Source organism: Nesoenas mayeri (genome assembly GCF_963082525.1).
Source record: "Nesoenas mayeri genome assembly, chromosome: 8".
NCBI classification, from domain to species: Eukaryota; Metazoa; Chordata; class Aves; order Columbiformes; family Columbidae; genus Nesoenas; species Nesoenas mayeri.
In genome coordinates, this window is record NC_137554.1 from 32,469,734 (window position 1) to 32,484,624 (window position 14,891).

Here is a 14,891-nt window from a genome sequence, read left to right on the forward strand (position 1 = left end):
AATTATTAGGATAGAGCTCCGTTTGTCTCCTTTTCCGCCCAGGATTGCACACACAGAATTAGAGGAAAATTTCAAGTGGGCACAATTCCAAGTGGGCCTCCTGTCATTTTGGCCAATTACACTAATGATCACATTCTCAATGAAATCAACCAAGGTTTAATTGACTGTCAAGTCAGTCTGAGGTACTTTAATTTACTACCTTGTGTGGTTAATTAAAGTGCACTGAACAGAATCCAAGACTATCCTGCAAATCCTGCAACCAGCTAAAAGGTTGTTGGGTGGGTTTTTTTCATAATAAAGTTCAGCTTAAAAACTCTCGAAATGCATACCTGCCCTACTCACACATTTACTACATTACTGAAAAGCACAATTACAGAATGTTTCGTGCCCTACCACATCTTAATTTCTTAGTGTAACAAAACAAACCTTGAAGAAGAAAAATAATTACCCATGTTAATATTATTTTAGGATCACTTTCACTACTGCATGAATGCATGGACTTTTTTACTCATTGAATTTACAATAAATACAAATACTATCAGCATTTATTTGGTTAATTAGATGTTCGGCTTTCGAAACCAATACCTAAGCTTGCAAATATTTAAAGATGAAAACCCCACAACAGCACGTCAAGTTATACCCCACCCATCAATGTAAAACTAAGAGGTGAAATTGTAGGCTTCATAGATATAAAAATGGGTGAAGTTTCATGGGGTATAAAAGATGATCCTTAAAAACAAACATACAAACCAATCAACCCAAACCAAACATTTCAATTCATTACTAAGACTTTTGCTGTCCCCTGTATCTTTATAACATGCATATTTGCACCCAAATGTCAACCTTGCAGTTTCCTAAAAGATGGCCTTAACAACAACAGCCTTTTTTAGACACAGAAGACTGTCGCTAGGCATGCAGCCTGGAAAGCAATAAATCTGGTGGATGCATGTTATTAATTTGAAAAGGTTTTCTGAAGAACAAGATGCCAAAGCTTTGACATAAGTAATTTGCCAAGAGTTAACTATTTAAACTCATAGCATGATGTAGCTTCAAAGCCTAGCACTACAAAAACATGAAGGAATTACGCTGGCAAGTGTCACTCAACAAAATAATAACTGAGGGGAGCAGGGGGAAGCATTCACTGTAGTAATGTGCAAATTTTAGAAAAGCTTCAGAGGAATGTAAAGAGCAAAATCTTCCAGAGACTGCATTGACTTTGAGGTCATTAGCCTGGAGGAGAAAAAAAAGTTTGAGAGTAAAACACAAGAACTCAAACTAAACAGGTAAAGAGATCCAGGCATTCCACAGTTTTGTTCTCAACTGCTGTCATCTATCATCTGCTTTCCTAACAGAGCAAAAGTTCCTTGGTTTATCCACAACTTAGCTTCTTGTCTTTGATAGAAGGATAATATCAAATATTTATAGGCAAGGTGGTTACAAGTATCAGAACTTGCACTATGTTTGGCCCAGCTCATCCTGAAGCTGAAGTCTTTTAACTACTTTTACAGCATTAAGTCTCAGGGTCCAATTTAAATTCTTAATTGCAACACTACATATGAATGTCAAAATCTCAACATTTTCTATTTTCATTTAGGTAACATCTTGCTTTAATTTCACCTCCCCTGTAGGGGATAATTCCAAGCTCTGGCCAGTACTGTCATAACAAAAGCTTCCCACAAGGAGGGCTGACATTCCTCAGAAGAGACCTGCATTAGCCCTAATACACCACTCCAAAAACTGGAAGTCTGCTAAACTGCATTGTGGTTTTATAGTGCAAACAAACTTCCACAAGAGGCTAAGCTGAAACAAACAGTTCATTTATTTTGTGACTGAAGCCAAGTCTGAAACCAGTAAAAGAGACTAGCTATTAATTTACTGCAGAGCTCAGGATTCAGGGCCAAGGTTGTAGATTTAAAAATATTTGCATCAAGCATAGGCATAAATTCTGGCACACACTTAGAAGGCAAATATCACTGGGGGGGGGTGGGGAACCACACAAACAAACAGAAAAATCACTTGATCCATATGCCCATAGTATAATTGCCAACAGTTTCGTGGGTCCAACTATAATAGAAAACTAAACCTCTACAGAGGGACCTCACAAAATCCATTTGTCTCCTAGTCTGGTTTTAGTCAGTGCAATACACAGTGTAGACAGACTCTAGCCTAGTTACAGAGCATCGTTAGAGTTAAATAATCACTCAAGTAGATCATGTACACTACACAGCTGCTGCTTCAAATGGATAATTTTAATATATTACGTTTGGCTAACAAAACAGAGCTCAGTAAAGACACTGAGAAGCAGCTCATGCCTTCCAGGTGTCAGCAGGCTGATGTTTGCTTAGCTCTTGAGGAAAACAAAGGGAATCAAAGCCTTCCAATACCAACAGGTATTGTAACATCTCAGTAATCAAGGAATTCCCCCTTCAGCGCCTCTGCCAGGTTTATGGCTGAGGACTGACAGCTCTATTAACACTGGGAGGATTCACATGAGATGGGACGCCACTTTCTGCTGTTTCAATGCAGCCACTGAGACAATCCAGCAGAGCAAAGGCAAGAAAAGAGAACAAGAATGCTCAAAAGAGGGATGAAAGTAAGGTGAGCAGCCTGACTTTCATACCTGACAGACCTCTCTTGAATACAATCTTACATTCATACACCATCACACGGGACAGACAATATTTGTATTTTCCAGCTGAAAGTATCATCTCAACAAATACTTAAAACCCATTTTGTAATCTAACCTTAAAACACAGCTGAAACACCAGTTATGGTGAAACACCCAGTACCATGTTTCCTTCAGGTACCAGCTGCACGAATGGAACAGTAACACAGCCTTGGCTATTTATGAATTTTTGAAGTGAGAACAGGGCTTCCCAAATCTGTTGTTGTTAAGGAACTGGAGACATTGGAGTTTGCTGGTGTTTACATATCAATCTGAGGCACCCTGGGTACCACGGAGAAACACGTAACTCTGTGAGCCACAGACCTGGAATGTACCAAGTCAGCCTTCAAAAGCAAAGTTACCTCAACTAAGTCCACTCTGGGTTGCCAGAGCTATTACAGTTCTCCAGTGCAACCAGTAGGACAAACATACCTAAAAGTGGCTTGGCCACTACCAGAAATGTGTTCAACTTAGAAAAAAGTGACAGGGCCATATGAAAAGAAGCTTACTATCCAAGTCAGAAGGAGGCCTTGGCAACAGACAACAGATGGAGCCAGTGTGATACAGTTACTGATTATTAGACGTACTTACTGATAAACACACAACTCGAAGTGAATATGTTAGGGAATTAACAAGCAGGAAAAGGGCATAAAAAAAAAAAAGTCATGAATGTTGACCTTGTTTGATCTTGAGTAGAAGAGCACTTATTTTTTATGTTGGGCTGCAAGGTACCATGCTGCAGGGATATAATAAGCAGCTTTGCCATTGTGCAAATGCATGGTTCTCAGCTAGAGGAAGAATACAGAAAGGGAACCTATGATGCAAGTGAACCACAAGCTTCATTCTTTTCTGCAGCAGACACAGAAGCAACAGTCCCCTCCTTTAATCCTGCTTTTCTTTCACGAATTTGTGAAATCACTTGCATAAATAATTACAATGGCAAAAGCAAACATATAGAATTGTAGGGTACAACTAGGTTACAGGAGGCTATACCACCAGAATATCCCATTTAGACCAAATGTGTCCTTCCACAGTCGCAAAAATACTAAGTATTGAAGCAAAGATTCCTGTTTCTATTTCCTGCTCTGCTCCCACTGACAGCTGTTTATCCTAATAGCACAAAAAAGCCAAGTAAAAAAAAAACCCACACTTGCCACCAGGTACAGGGAACACATCCCTTTGCCTTCAGTTCAAGCTACTCATGTTTTACATGCAACATGAAGACAAACCAAAACGGACAATGGAATTACGCAGCCATGTCTAAAGCTGTACCATATACTTCTGCGAGACTCAGAAAATGACATTTTTATTGGCCTATCAGGATATGGTATGCAACAATAATTTCCAAATATGATGACTAAATGGAAAGGTTTATGGCTAGTCCACTGGGCATATCAGTTTCTCATAAAAAAAGTCTTATCTTAGGTTGTAAATTCCACTGTCTAATTAAGTCCATGGAACTGTAAGTCTGTTGATCTTGCAGACAATAAAATATACTAGAACTCTGATCTCTACTTAAAAAAAAAAGCCATTTCAGTTGAAGCATAAAGGCTTCTCATAAATTAGCCTGAACATTAGCTGCAAGTCTCCTTTGGGTGCACAGAAAGAAAGGCATAAACTTAAATAAGATTCAATTCAGTACTCTCAAAATTTTAGGTTTCAGCTATCAACTTTCCTATCTACCAGAATATATAAACGGGAAGTCCTCCATACTTAATGCAAATACGGTTCCCACCCTCAAAGGAATGCAATATTAAGGGCGATCATCTGCGTTTATACAGCACCTTTCATCTGAAAGCCATAAAGCAAACATATATGCACATACACCTGAGCAGTCGAGCCTGTCATTAAAACATGATTCATGTATTTTTACAGGGTAGCACTTAAAATAGCAAAGCCGGAGCCAAAGCTTTCGCACCTCTTGGCAAAGTGACCATTTTCGAGGCAATCCTCATGTGGCTGGGCAGCGCTCCCAGCCGTGCTCAGGCAGACCCTTGCCCCCGGATCAGGGCACGGGTTTCTCCAGCCGGCTTTCCCCGCAGCGCTCAGGCGCCCTGCGGCCCCCGCTCCCCCTCACCCGCAGGGCGAACGCAGCGACCCCGCACACCTGCTCACCGAAACACATCGCTCAGCTCCCCGCGCTGCCGGGGGCGGGGAGCAGCGGGACCCCGCCGGCCGCCCCTTCCCCTCCGCTGACAGGCTGCCCTTCCCGGCGCGCTCCCGCCTCCCGCCCCGCCGCCTCCCGCACGGGCCTCCGCGGGGCCGCGCGGGCTCCCCCCGCCCCGCTCTCCGCTCGCGCCCCGCTCAGCCCCTCGCGCGCCGGCCGTTACCTGCGCGGCGGCGCCAGCAGGGCCTGCGGGCGGCGCGGGCTCTCATGGCCGCATACCCCACCGGCAGCCAAGCCCCGGCCCCTCAGCAGCGCGGCGAGGGTCTGCCCCGCCGCTGCGGCAAGCGAGGGGGCCCCATGTGAGGAGAGAGCCCAGCTGCGGGACCCGGGGCCGTGATCACCGCGGCTCCTCCTCCTCCCGCGGCCCCCGCCTCCTCCTCACGCGTCCGCCCCCCCGCGGCGAGCGCCGCCGCCGAGCCGCCCACAGCACCGCCCCTCCCTAACAGCCAATCGGTGCGGGACAGGGCTAGATGGACGGCACCCTTCGGCCAATGGATTAAGGGAAACCAAGCGGAGGGACTCGCAGGTAGTCCACGAGAATACTCCTTTTTAATTGGTCATGAGCCACTTGAGAGGCAGGCCGATCGCCCAACCAAAAGAGCAACAACAGCTCCCAAGACAAGAGCGGGAGCCAGTGAGAAGAAAGAGAGAGGGGCGTTGCTAGGGGCGCCTCGCTTTCACTGGTCAGCCTTTGAGGACGGGTTACAAGTAAGCGAGTTAGCCAGTAAGACTGTGGCACACGCGGTGACGGACGGGCGGAGCAGCCAATCCGCGTATGTTTATACGCAGCGCTGGGCGTGAAGCTGTCAGCGGGACGGGCACCGCAACGGGTCCGGGGATCGTTGTCCTCTCATACTGCGGGTCCCGCCGGCCCTTCGCCCTAAAGCCGGAGCAGCGCCGCAGCCAGTGCCGACAGCAACGCTCACCCCTCCGCTCGGGCAGCCATTGACAGCCGGCAGGGGAGCACCCGGCTTCAAAGCGACCGTGCGTGGGCTCCGTGGCGGCGTCGCTGCTGTCCTCACCTCCGCTGGCCGGCCGCTGCTCTGCCCCGCAGGACTCACTCCTCTCCTCCTCACTCCAGCTCTCACGACTTCAGCATTTAACCCAAACTCGTCCTTGATTTTCCAGCCGCCTGCACCCCACTCGAGGTGTCGGTCACAGCGGAGGACACAGAACCCCCTGCTCAGCCGCTGCCTGCAGCCTGCTCGGCGCAACCCAAATACCCGGAGGTTCTGGCTTCCCAGATGTAATAAGTCTGTGATTTTTCGCATACAAACTGCTATTTTTTTCAAATTATGGCTTATCCACATGCAGGCAGTTTGAAAAGTATAGAAAAAGGATACCTTGTTTCCTGCTAGGACACACTGCCAGACTTCAAATATCCATTCCAAAGCACGGCGGGACTAGAACATCTCATTAAATGGTGGTGAGGGGGGCTGGGGTTTGTTTTACATTGGCAAGGGACCGATTTTTTTCCCTGACCTCATCCTTGGCAGTGGTTGAGCTATTTTTACTGAAACTCTTTAAGAAACAAAGTTAATTTGCTGTAGATTCTTGGACAGAATAACTGAATCCCAGTTAAAACAGCAGAAGGGTCTTGGACAGGAATGCATTGCTCAGCCTTGCCTTGCCATATTAGTAATATGTTTTCTCACTATCCTTCGTCACTGTTTACATCTAATCTTTACAGCTCAATCCAAAATGTGTTCGAGGGAATTTCATGTTGGAAACATCAGCACCAGCTCTACAAATAATAATGAATGAAGATTTACAGTTGGATTAAAATCTCTAGCCTGCAGTATATTGATTTAATTTAGTCTCAGAATTTCACCCAATTCTACAGCAAAACTTTGTAAATTTACCTGGAAAAAAAAAAAAATATATATATATATATGTACAATAATGTCTGCACTGGTAATAAATTAAAAGTACTTTGCATGGGAAATAAGTTGTCCTGTTTTCTTATTTTTCCGTCTGGATTCCCTTCACAGGGAATTTTCCCACACTCCCAAATGCTAAATATCAACCATATGCAAACATCTATTCTAATGACAGCTCAAACGCATGGTGCAACAAAGCTCTTGTAATTAAGCCATTAAACATTATTGTAGCCGTCATATTTTAAGCACTGACAAAGCAGACAGAACTACTCCAATCCGTCAGTGTCCTGCTTGCTGACACTCAAGCAGAACTGAGCTCCAGAATGGGGCTTTTCATCAAGTTTTGTGGGGTTTTTAATTTGGTAGAACTGATTTTTTAAAGTTAAATTTCAATGCTTTGCATTTTGCTGGGATTTATCCAAGCAAGTTGAAAAGCCTTTACAAAGCCGACTCTGAAGCATCTCCGTGGTCGTTCACTGTGCCGGGGCGCAGTGATTTTGCGGTCTGGTATCGCCTTGAAGACACCCCCAGTGCCTTCCCATTTCACCTCGCTATTTCCCCAGTATCCCCCGTCCCTGCTGGTTTGGCAGCCGTTAGTTGGCTTCGAGGTGACATCTGCTGGTAGCTTTTTATTAGTTCTCTTTTTGGGAGCTAATCCCAGCACTGAAGCGACTGAATTCTCTTTCCCCAGTGCCCCACCAGAAATTTCACCTCTTTTCTACTTCAAAACAAGATACACGTTGTCTCTGCCTTTATCCTGCAAATAAATGTCTTACTGGTAATATCCATGAGTGAGTGTTTATCCCATGGGCTGGTGCAAATATGGCATTCAAATATGCCAGTGTGGTTCGGTAAAGTTACATCTCAAATGGAAACACTTGTATAGTACTTCCTATAACATCGCATGAGGTCCTGTGATGTATGTCACAGATGATCCCTTTTTTGAGAGGGAAATAAGGTAGTTTTATCATCCCTCCTGTGGCTTTATCTTGAAGGCAAGGCCTTAATTTGGAAAGTGGACAAAACAATGTGTTTTGCTGGTGACCATGTGTGCGTGTGAGTCAAGAGAAAGTCCCCCGTCACTCCTCACAGCCAGCACAAGGACCCCCAGCAAATCTATGGCCTTAATACCTGCAGAAGATGAGCGGCTTTTGTAGCCTTCCCCTGTCTCTCAGAGAGAGGAAAATGAATATTGTATTAGAAGACTCATGAAAGAGACTCATCAAAGACAAAGTCTTGCAGATGTCACAGCGTACTTAGTTCTGTCTCTGTCTTGCACCCCAGTAGGGTCACCCAGCCTGTGAGACCGCAGGCAGCTCTGCTCATGGTGGGTATTCCCCCTCCCGCAGCTGCTCCAGCGCTGCTGCCCCACGCAAACATCAGCCACTTCAAAACACTCCTCTCTGCTCTCAGACCGACTCTCTTCCCCAGACAGATCGCTTTGGCTTTTTAAACATAACCGGTTTGGCAAAAGAGCAGCCAAGGGTTAACTCACAGGGTGGCAATAAAAATAGACATAAGAGAAGTTGGGTGAGAGCAGGCAGGAGGGGGAATTCTTTCCCCCAGGCTTTGGAAATGCCCTGGAGAAGGGAAGTTCAGGAGATTTCTCCTTCCCAAGGAGAAACACTGCAATGTAGTCATGTAACTTCTGCCTCCGCTGTAGCAGAGCAGCTGTTTTCCCCGACAGAGAGGTTTTGTGAGCTCCAAAATGAGACTGACTGTCTAATGGGGATGTCTAAATGGGGATGTCTTTCTGCCCTCCCAGGGGAACAAGACAGTGGTTTGGCTTCACAGCACTGTGATGAGATTGGGCATCTTAGTGATTTAACCCATGGAATACTTCATGTAATAAAATCCAACAAGAACAAACATCCCTTTTAGATAGGAATGGTCAAATTCTGCTCTGATTTACACCCATGGAGATCTGGAGTCTTGTCACAGGAGCTAGAGGAGAGGGTCCGGGTGGCACTGCCTGGAATTTACCCTTGCCTAATGACAATGCTGTCCCTTTTCTAGCCGTTGTCTTTGGTGGACATTTAACAAGACAGCCATGAAAAGTGATCCCTTTAGGCTTTTTAGTCACACACTAAACCGCTTAGATTTCAAAAAGCATCTTAACAGGCTCCCCTGGAGACACATTCTCCCACCCGTGCCTCCCTCAGCCAGCCTTGCAAGTGGCCTTTGCAGCCCAAGGTGAGGTTTGCTCACCCGTGAGCGGGCATGTCCCACCGCTCTGAGCAGAATGCGGCGCAGCTGGGGCTGCACTTGGACCTTGTGCTCCCTCTCACGCCATGACCACCCTCCTGGCAGCAGGGAGGGCTCTCACAGTATCACAGTATGTTTGGGATTGGAAGGGACCTCAAAAGATCATCTAGTCCAATCCCCCTGCTGGAGCAGGAACGCCCAGGTGAGGTCGCACAGGAACATGTCCAGGTGGGTTGGAATGTCTGCAGAGAAGGAGACTCCATAACCCCCCTGGGCAGCCTGGGCCACTGTCTGTCACCCTTACTGAGAAGAAGTTTTTTCTCAAATTTAAGTGGAACCTCTTGTGTTCCAGCTTGATCCCATTACCCCTTGTCCTGTGGGGGCTGCCTGCACACTGTCCTCCAGACAAGGATTTACATGCATGATGATGAAGAACGAGATTAACGATTCTGTCTCACCACCGGTGTGGGCAAGGCAACCAGCGTGTCCCTGAGCACAAAGCCGTGCTGTCACGTCAGCTCAAACCTGGCATCACATGTCTCCATACGAGACCTGGCAACTATGGGTTTGTCTGAGCATCTTCCACATTCCTCTTCCAGGAGACTGGGCAGAGCCCAGGAGGAGGCTGGCAGCAGCACCAGGCACCCTGCCCGGGGAGCCAGAGAGGCTTGAGCTGGGGCAGATGGATATTCCCATTTAGGCGGCTGCCCTGCTGTGACCAATGCTATGGTCTTGTGCTCTCCTGCCTTCCCATCACAGCCATCTGCTGTCCTGGCGCCAGCTCAGAGCCTGTCCACGCTGACACGGTGCGTGGCACAGCTGGGGCCAAGCTCCTTGTGGTACCGCAGGCATGGAGCTGCACATTGCAGGCCAGCTTGCTCCAGCCTGCCCCACCATGCTCCCAGCCAGGCTGTGCAAGCGCCAGGGTGGTGGGTGAGCACTGACCCTGTGTCACTGCTCCTGGGTGGCTTCAGCCCCAGGGAGAGCCCATCAGACCGTGCTCCAGCCGTGCACCCTGAGGAGACGAGGAGCAAAGAGCGAGACCCCAGGGCAGGCCTGGGGCACATCTCCCCCCAGCAGCCTCTGAGTTTTTGGGTTGTCTGATGCCAAAATATCGATTTTGTGGGGGAAAACCTTAGATATCTGACAAAGATGTATTCCCAGTAACAGCCACCAGAGTGCAGAAACATTGGTACTAGCTTGGACCATGGTGGATGCCCAAAGAGACCACACAGTCCTGTTAAGCATCCAAGCCACCAGCCCACGTGGACATCAGTCCCACCTCTCCTGCCCCATGCCAAGGCCCAAAAGGGTTCCTGCATTGTCTGGTGCACTGTCCTCGCTCCCAAGCTAAGCCAGCTCCTCTCCGGGATTAAAGCACAGCTTTTCGCCTCCAGGGGCTGCGCAGCAGCCTCCCCTCCTCTTGTTACACTCCTCACACTTGCTGCCCTTATGTCTGCAATTACAACGGCGCAGAGGCCCATTCTGGCACTGCAAACAGAGACATCAGCCACAGCAGAGCTCTTCAGCTTGTCCCCCCAGCCATCCTTGGCTTGGGTACCCTCATTCCTCCAGCCTGGGCTTTGTGCACAGCTTCGAGCGCCCAGCTGCCACCGGGTCCCTGCTCAGCTGCATGGGAGATCCTGATCCCAGATCATTGTGACCCCAGATACATTCAGGTCTCCCAGCTCCTTCATTTCTTCCAGCTCCCCCAGCCAGCAAAGCCCCAGCGTTTATTATTCTTTTCCCAGATTAGTTCTCTGCATCCAACGCTTTGCTGTCTCATCTGCTTTTTTCCTTCGGTTTTGTTTTTCCTGCCTTCCTTTGCTAGGCCACAAAGCTGTGAATGGCCCTTGGAAAGAAAGATGAGTCAGGACAGATATGCAGGGGGAAGACAAGCTCCCAGCCTTGAAGTCAGGTTCACCGCCTGCGTCACTGGTGTTAAAAATAGATGAATGGCAGTGCTCTTTGCATTGGGAGAGCAACGGCGGAGATGTAATATCCTGGGCTGCTGAGCAAATGCTCCCTCTCTCTGCCTGCAAGTCACCCAGTAGCATCTTCTGCTCTTTGATAAAGTCTTTTTTCTTGGCTCTGACTTGTGAGATTTAATTTGCCTTTCATAAAAAACATTTTAAATGTTTCAACATTAGGGAGGAGGGGAATGACTCACTTTGGATTAGCACTTCTGCTCCTGTCGGTTCGCTACCGGCTCTCTTGCGAATTAAAAATCCCTTCAAGTGCTGAGTCGTCCCGCTTTGAGAGCAGCCCCTTGCCCCGTCCCACAGTGGAGTGCTTCTGGAAGATGAGAGAGCAGCTGTCTGGGGATGATACATTGCCCTGTCTACCCCAAGACCAACTCCAATCCTGCCCAGCCCTCCTGAAATATCAGGTTTGCAGGGTGGTACAGGGCAGGCTGGGATCTGCTGAGCTCTCCGAAGGGCAGGGTGAGATGTGTGCCAGCGGTGCTCCCGGTGCCCAGTGGCAAAGGGCAGAGGACAGAGAGGGTGATGCACAGAAATCGAACGATTTGTGTGAGCCCGGAGCCCAGGTGAAGCAGCCACATGCCAGCAGTGCTGGCCAGGGCTGCCCTCCCTCTGCCCAGCGCTCCAGCCGCTGCAGCCGCTCACCTCCGGGCTGTGTGGAAGGGGTGATCGCTCTTCAGATCACACTGGGGCCGCACTGCTGTGACAGTGGCAGTGGGACCGAAGCTGTGCTGCTGCTCTGCTCGCTCAGGGGCACACTCAGCCTGTGTTGTAGCCCAGGCAGGACACAGACAAGCACTGAGCTTCAGTGTCTCTCCCAGGGCCAACATTTCCCTCCCTGCTACCTGTGCCCTTACTTCCACTCAGCCCTTTTGCTGCCACTATTTTCCACTCACTTGTTTTCTATTATCTACTTCTTCCTATTAAATTAGCATAATCAACATTATCATCTCTGGTCTGCTCCGTGCTCTGGCTGCCGGCCAGAAATGAAAGGACAGGAGCTAAATAAAGCCACTGCAAGAGAGAGCGTGACACTGGCAGAGGTTAATGCCATGTTTTTCAAGCACAAAACTTTCTTTCAGAAGTTATTCTAAGTCCTCAACTCCCATTGCTACCCAGACCTGTCTGGTCTACATGCTGCTTAAGTTTGCAAGGATGTTTTCAGTCCTCCTCACAAACAGCCCAGGACAACTACCCCTGAGCAAGTCAGAGCCCTTGTATAGCCCAAATGGACATAGCGGGCTGCTGTCTGTTACCTGAGGGGAGTATTCTTGCTCACTCCATGAGAAAGTAGCTGTGCACCAGTGGGATGTTACAGTGCCCCTTGCTTTTGCTCCCTTCTCCAGGGTAGGAAAGCGGCAGTGTCACCACAAAGACACCATCACGCCCTTGCGGTCTCTTTTCTTGCTCTCAACTGACCCTTCCGTGCTATGGAGAGCCAAAATTGCCTCATTAGTGTGTTAAGCGTAATCCTAATGAGCGCGGAGATCAGCTAAAGTAATAGCAGTGACCTGCAGGGCGGCTCATCTGCCCAGGTTTATCGTGCTGCTCACAAACCCCTTGGGGAGTGCCAGCCCTGTCCCCCAGCTGTTGAAGATACCCCGTGCCACGTCTATACGCTTAATTAAAGCAGAGAGACCAGGTAACCTTGGCAACGGAGAGCTGCTGTCTGTAAGCCAGCTGAGATGGATATCATTTCAGCATCTCCAGAGACCAAAGGACAGACGTGAGTCAGAAGCTTGCAGGCATCAGACACGCTCAAGAACTGAGGTCGCAGCCAGAAGCACCGATGTCCCCTGGAGCCCATGTCCCCCCCAGGGGTGGGTGCCAAGGGTGTCGAAATGCCCTGGTCCCTCGCTGGTGAGATTTGGCAGGCTCTGAGGTGCTGGGTCAGGTGGTGCTCACTGTGGCACCAAGAGCCCAATCCTGTCTGGCACAAAGGAGGCTTTGCTCTGCCGGGCAGCCCAGGGGCATCTAGGGGAGAGCAGAAGACTCTTATCACTTAGAAAAAGTTGTAAATGTGTTTAAAATAATTCCCTTTTGAACTGGGAAATTTGTATAAGCCAAATTACTTCTGCCTTAACAGGATGCCAGGAATGGTACATCTGGTTTGGGGGGGTGATAAGTGGCAAGCAGCTACAAACATATTTGCAATGAGAGGCTGAGATTTATTTTAAAGAGATGGTAAAAGGCATGATTGGTTCTGCATTAGATAGACCCTCTTTTCTTATACCTGCTTCTGAACTGCAGGCAGGATGTACCCAGGAGCCCAACACTGAAAATGAAAGGCAAAACCTCTTGGGGAACAAAAATATCCATTTCCATCTTCCTCCTCTGTCCTGTGGTGGTGCAGACACAGGTATTGGGTTGGAGAAGGGGACCCACAGCCCCACCTCTGTCAAAGCAGCCTGAGAGGGGGGCAGCAAGGACCACACCATTATGTGGGACCCTCGGATGCCTCTGAGGTCCCATGTTCTTTGCACCTTATGGGCAAACCTTTCTAAATCAGAGAAGTCCTAAATCTTCCTGCTGTTCCTGTAAGAGCTGGTGGGGTAGGACAGGAGGGTTCACACCAGCTGCACCACATGAGGCTGCAGGCAGAGAGGAAACACCATGACAAGGAATTTGCAAGGAGGTTTTTGGTCCTTCCAAAGAGCAGCCTTGGTGCAGGGTGCCTGGCTGGGCACCAGGCCAGCACCAGCTTCATAATGGGGTTTCTTCTTCAGAAATGCCAACTAGAAGAGTGTGGCCAGACTTTCTGAAGGATGGCTGCTGGCTTAACCCTCACAATGCCTGGATGGGTCCCACCAGCCGCCAGGAGGCTGGAAGGGATGTGGGACCAGGGCCTGCCCCATGGGCGGCAGAGTGCCCTGGAAAAAGAGCTGTGGCACCTGGCTCAGCCCTGGCCATGGCAGCATCCAGGGCTGCTCGGAACAGCTCTGCATCCAGCTGTGCCTACAGACCCTGGTACCACGAAACAGAGCTGGGGCTCCAGAGTGATGCCCCATGTTGGGCTTGGCTGCTGTCCACATCCCTGTATGGGGCAAAAGTGGGGTGCCAGGCTGAGCTGGGGGTGCCATGCAGGACCAGACCAAGGGATGGTGAGAGCCTGGGCTGGGGTCACTTGGACCAGCACGGGGTGACAGGGTGGTGCAGGACTGGGCTGGGGATGCCCAGCACACGGAAGGACCGGACCGGGGGTGCCCTACACAAACCAGGGGTGACCGGTTCGAAGATGCCGGGGCCAACGAGGGGCTGGACCGAGAGCGTCCTGCTCCAACCGGGGATGCTGGGGACCAACAGATGATGCCAGGGGCGGTGCCGAACTAGAGCGAGAGTGCCGGAGACCAACCAGGACCGGACCGCGGGTGCTCTGCTCGAGTGCTGGGTACCGAACCGGGAGGGGCGTGGGCGGTGCGGGGCCGGATGGGGCTGCGGAGGGTGCTGGTGGTGCGGGGGCTGGCGGCGCTCCCCGCCCCGCGCCTCCGGGGCTGGGGCCGGACCACGTGCCGCCCGCCCCGCCCCGGCGCCGCCGGCGGAACCAGCGCGGATCGGCCCAGCATGGAGGGGACGCGGCGCACCCTGCTCCGCCTCGCTGCCGCCTGCTGCCTGCTCTGCGCCCTGCCAGGTACCGGGGGCGGCCGCCCGAGGGGCACCGGGAGGGGTGGGGACGGCCCGGGGGGGCCCCCGCGGCGGGGAGCGCAGCATCGGGGGCAGCCGTCGGGGCAGCGCTGGGTCGCGGGCGCCTCCGCCCGTTGGTGGGGCTGGGGTAGGAGGGTCTGGGGAGCCCTCCCTGAGGACGGAAGCCTCCAGGGAGCAGCGCCCCGGCCCGGATCCCCAAACTCGGGCGAAGTGCCCGCGGCCCCGGGCGCCGTCGCCCCGGCGGGCGCGCGGGTCTGGTCGCCCAGAGATGCTCGGGAGTGCCCGGGCGAGCCCCGCGCTCAAGGCAGCGGCGAGGCCGCCCCCCCCGGCCTTGCCCATACAAGGCAGCT

The 14,891-nt window shown here is 50.5% G+C and overlaps 1 protein-coding gene across 1 annotated transcript in view; it reads right to left on the bottom strand.

The window, feature by feature from the left end:
* TESK2 (testis associated actin remodelling kinase 2) overlaps positions 1-5,233 on the bottom strand; it is a 71,772-nt gene extending 66,539 nt beyond the window's left edge. Inside the window, exon 1 of the mRNA XM_080348566.1 lies at positions 4,996-5,233. The gene's annotated coding sequence lies outside the window, so the exon portion shown is untranslated. The remainder of the gene's footprint in view (positions 1-4,995) is intronic.
* Positions 5,234-14,891: the final 9,658 nt, after the last annotated feature.